Genomic DNA, 5263 nt, shown 5'->3' on the forward strand with positions numbered 1-5263 from the left:
TGTTTTGTTGTTTATTATTTTTTTGCCAATTTATGGACCAAATGCTTTTCTGATTTATTGAGTTAGTTATGTACATAGTTAAGAAATCCATGCTTGCACATCAACCTCACCTTTTCCTTCAGCAGAGGTTTATATTCTTGTAGAGATTATTAATATCCAAAAACATATTGTGCTAATTCATGTGCAATGCTAAACCATGGTTTTAACACTACATGCACAAGCTAAAGTAAGCCCAAACAAAATCTCTGGTTGTATGATTCCCCTATTCTGGCCAGGAAGAGGAACTTGCTTCCATTTAATTACACTTTCCAAACATCATATGAACCAGTTAACATGGTTTCAAACAAACTCTAGTCAGTTTCAAAGCAAGCCAACGTCAAGCCACACATTATAAGTTGGCTTGTTTAACTAACTAAAGTTTCTTTTAAACCACAATATCTGGTTCATACATATCTTCAAGTGCTGTCTATGAAACATAACATCTTATATGGCTTTAAAAGGTAAAGGTAGAGGACCCCTGACAGCTATGTCCAGTCGCGAACGACTCTGGGGTTGCGGTGTTCATCTCACTTTACTGGCCGAGGGAGCCGACGTTTGTCCACAGACAGTTTTTCCAGGTCATGTGGCCAGCATGACTAAACTGCTTCTGGCAACACCAGAGCAGCGCACAGAAACGCCTTTTATCTTCCCGCCAGAGTGGCACCTATTTATCTACTTGCACTTTGACGTGCTTTTGAACTGCTAGGTTGGCAGGAGCTGGGACCGAGCAACAGGAGCTCACCCTGTTGCGGGGATTCAAACCGCCAACCTTTTGATTGGCAAGCCCAAGGCTCAGTGGTTTAGACCACAGCGCCACCTGCGTCCCCCTTATATGGCTTAGGCCTGGGCTATTTAAAGAATGTATTATTCCATACAAACCTGCCTGGGCTCTCTCCGTTCTGCCACCCTGGCAGCCATGTTGATGGAGATGTGAGAGAAGGCCGTCCCAGTGGCTGCTCCCAGTCTTTGGAATTCCCTTCCTAGAGAGGCTAGAATGGGTCCTTGCTTGCTTTTTCTTCCACCAGCAGGTGAAGGCTGTTTTATTTCAATAGACTTTCAGGAACTGACTGTTTTTAAGAAAAGGGCTCTAAATAGTTCTGTGTTTTGCCGTTTTTACTATATGTATATTAATATATATATATTTATATTGTTTTCATTCTATTATAGTTCTTTTAAGTGATTACCTTTTGTATGTTTTTAGGTTTTTGTATTTTATCCATGTTATTTCAGTTTTTGTAAATGGCCTTGAGTCCCAGTCTGGAGAAGAGGTGGGATATTGAGGATCAAAGAAGATTTGTGGAAATTAAGTACAGTTCTTCCATCTACTTGGCAGCATGAGAGGGGAGGGGCTTTGCTCAAGGTCATTATAGCTTGTACATTATTTAGTGTTATGTGTGAATCAGCCCTTTGAGTAACCATTAAATCAAGGTTAACCTATTTAAATAAGCACTCAGCTTTACATAGAAGCACAGGTCCTGTTCCCTTGGACAACCAGGATTTCTAAATATTATACAGTGGTACCTCAGGTTACAGACGCTTCAGGTTACAGACTCCGCTAACCCAGAAATAGTACCTCGGGTGAAGAAGAAGAAGAAGAAGAAGAAGAAGAGGAGGAGGAGGAGTTTGGATTTGATATCCCGCCTTTCACTCCCTTTAAGGAGTCTCAAAGCGGCTAACAATCACCTTTCCCTTCCTCCCCAACAACAAACACTCTGTGAGGTGAGTGGGGCTGAGAGACTTCAGAGAAGTGTGACTGGCCCAAGGTCACCCAGCAGCTGCGTGTGGAGGAGCGGAGACGCGAACCCGGTTCCCCAGATTACGAGACTACCGCTCTTAACCACTACACCACACTGGGTTAAGAACTTTGCTTCAGGATGAGAACAGAAATTGTGCAGTGGTGGCGCAGCAGCAGCAGTGGGAGGCCCCATTAGCTAAAGTGGTACCTCAGGTTAAGAACAGTTTCAGGTTAAGAACGGACCTCCAGAACGAATTAAGTTCTTAACCCGAGGCACCACTGTATTGTATCTTGCTTCTGATGTATAAGATGTAGACAGGAGAACCATATGTTCTATTCTACAGAAATATGCCAAATTATATATTTCTGGTTTGGATAAAATGATGACAGTAACAGTTGATGTTATGCTGAATCAGTTAGCTTCTGGTGCAGGGAAAACAATAAGAATGTATGTGTATGCAGTTTCTACAGAGAAATGTCATCAGAAGGTGACATTACCCTTCAGTTCTTTTGTGGCTAGTCACTTAGCTACTCATGGTCGGCTCAAGACATTTTGCTTCATGAGGCAAAGGACAAGATGGCTCCTCCCCCACCATCGAATGCACAAAAACATTGAGGAGAGCATCTCAATGGCATCTCAAAGTAGGGCTGAGAAAGATTCCTGCCTAAAAGCATGAGGAACTGCGGCCAGCCAATGTAGACAATACTCAATGGACTGACTCAGTTTAAGGCAGCTTCCTACACTCCTGTGTAACCAAACTACTGTAGATTGGTAGCTAAATTTACCTTCAATGCTGGCAATGGGACAGTGCCCTCCACTGCACCTGTACTGGGTGACTTTTAAGCCTACAGCAAGAGATGTCACAAAGGAGGACAGGTCATTGCTACTGTGACAACCCACCCACCCACCTTGATCCTAGGCCAATCCGTCTCCTGAGCTGTGATGTTTCTTCAGAACTTTGTGGTGACTACTATCCTGGCTGCAGAGATGTTGAATCACTCTTTGCGATCGTATCTCCATTTCTCTCACAGATCAGATTACAGTGGTACCTCGGTTTAAGTACTTAATTCGTTCCGGAGGTCCGTACGTAACCTGAAACTGTTCTTAACCTGAAGCACCACTTTAGCTAATGGGGCTAACGGCTGCTGCCGCGCCGCCAGAGCACGATTTCTGTTCTCAACCTGAAGCAAAGTTCTTAACCTGAAGCACTATTTCTGGGTTAGCGGACTCTGTAACCTGAAGCATCTGTAACCTGAAGCGTATGTAACCCGAGGTACCACTGTATTCACTATCCCCCCCCAAAAAAATAAATAAATTGAGGGATATTCATAGCACAGCATATAGTCAAATGATAGTCAAGGTCATAGCTTTTAAGCACTTGTCAAATTTGGCTCTTTTATTGATATTACTGTTCGTTTTCTTGGGGAACAATAAGGAGCTTTATTTCAGCTAGTATATGGGGCAACTATTGTTTTCATAACTTTCAAGGTGATAACACTGTAACATGTAACAGGTTTCCACCCATAGCCGTGCATTTTAAATGAGATCATCTCCCACAACCTTTTCAGATTTTTGTCTTATTAAAGACTCTGCTTTAATCAGATGAGTCCCACAGGCAACTTGGAACGTATGGAGCAGTTCCTAGAAATGCTTCTGGCATTTCAGGTGTTCCTTGAATATCAAATTTATTGATTTTTCTTTTCTTTTAAGGGCTGCTGCCAAGAGTTCATATTCTCCAGATTCTCTGAACTATAACAAAATAGATCCCATCTGTGCCCTATGAAGATATCCATCAGAACAGATTGATCTGTTGGGAAAAGGCAATAGATCAAAGCTTAAGCATCTGTATGGCAAACAGATGGTCCCAGGTTCAATCCCTGGTATCTCTAGGTGGGTCTGGAATTCTGCAGTAATGTTTCCAGTCAGTGTAGACACTGTGGAGTTAGATTGACCCAATAGTTTGACTCAGTATAAGCCAGCTTCCTATACAGTGGTACCTCGGGTTACATACGCTTCAGGTTACAGCCTCTGCTAACCCAGAAATAGTACCTTGGGTTAAGAACTTTGCTTCAGAATGAGAACAGAAATCGTGCTCCAGCGGCACGGCGGCAGCAGGAGGCTCCATTAGCTAAAGTGGTGCTTCAGGTTAAGAACAGTTTCAGGTTAAGAACGGACCTCCGGGACGAATTAAGTACTTAACCCGAGGTACCACTGTATTCCTGTTTTTCAGAGTTAGGGTTGCCATATGTTAAAAAGTAAAAATCAAGACACCCCAAAATTGTTGAGCTTTTATTTCCGGACATATGACAGCCCTACTCATAGCTGCCTTTTCCTTATAGCGCACACATTGCTTGATTTGGTAATTGACTATTTCCTAAGCGCAACTTCTTTAGGGTTGCCAGAATGCTGCCTTGATACAATGGGACACAAGATCTCAATGCAGCTTCTGATCTTTTTCTCACTTTACTGCTGGGATGAGCAGGCTTTCCAAACAACCTCTCTCTTCGCCACTTTCGGCATTGACTTTCTAAGGAGAGCACATATACTTAGGGAAGCTGTTTCTTCCTTCAGTCAGTATTACAAATGCTACCATCTCTATTTTGCTACAACCAACCTTCCACTTTTCATTACCTCTGTGGACATTTTGGTCCCAACACCTCTGAATTCTCCATCCAGGTAAGCAAGATACACTATCACAGTTCAAGGGCACTTTCCAGACAGACAAAAACACTCAAGGTCGGTACAGAGTATGGTAAGAGATGTGGCCTGGGGAAAAGGGGTGTAACCTGAGAAGACACAGGTTAGAGAAAGTCCCAGGGGCCAGAAAAAGACACCCAAGAAGCCACATTTAGCCAGTAGGACTGAAGTTTTTAGCTCCTGCTTCTGCTGTGGCCAACCAATCCAAAAGCAGGACATGAGAACAATTGTCACCCTTCTTCTGCTGTTATTTCCCAGCATACTGCATCTGATCCTAGAGGTAGCATATAGCCATCATAACTAGTACACCTTGATAGCTTTGTTCTTTATAAAATTGTCTTATTCCCTTAGATGAAAGTTGTGGGAACTCAAGACTCTGGCTTGTGATATCAGTGGTATGCAACATGGTGGAAAATAAGATGCAGCTAACAGCTGCTAATCTGGAATGCAAATGTCACCATTTGTTCTGTTCTGCTGCTTGGTAAACTCTACATCTTCAAATCTACCTAATTGATTAAACATCATTTTTTATTTACGTGCTGCACCCTTCAACCCTTTCCAGTCCTTATTGGTTAATGTGAGGGAGCTGCAGCTTTTAATTACATTAAGCTTTGTCTTCTCAAAAGTTTCTCGGCTGCTTCCTGAACCAACTCTCCCACGTACCTTCTGGGCTGGCGCCACGCCAAATGTTACACTCCACCACTGTAATAATTATTATTCTGAGGGTTTTTATTCATTTCAGTCCCTTAGTTATGTGATAAAGTCTGTTCATGCATTCACCGGATGTAGAG

The sequence above is a fragment of the Podarcis bocagei genome, assembly GCF_964188305.1.
Source record: "Podarcis bocagei genome assembly, chromosome: 4".
Lineage (NCBI taxonomy): Eukaryota > Metazoa > Chordata > Lepidosauria > Squamata > Lacertidae > Podarcis > Podarcis bocagei.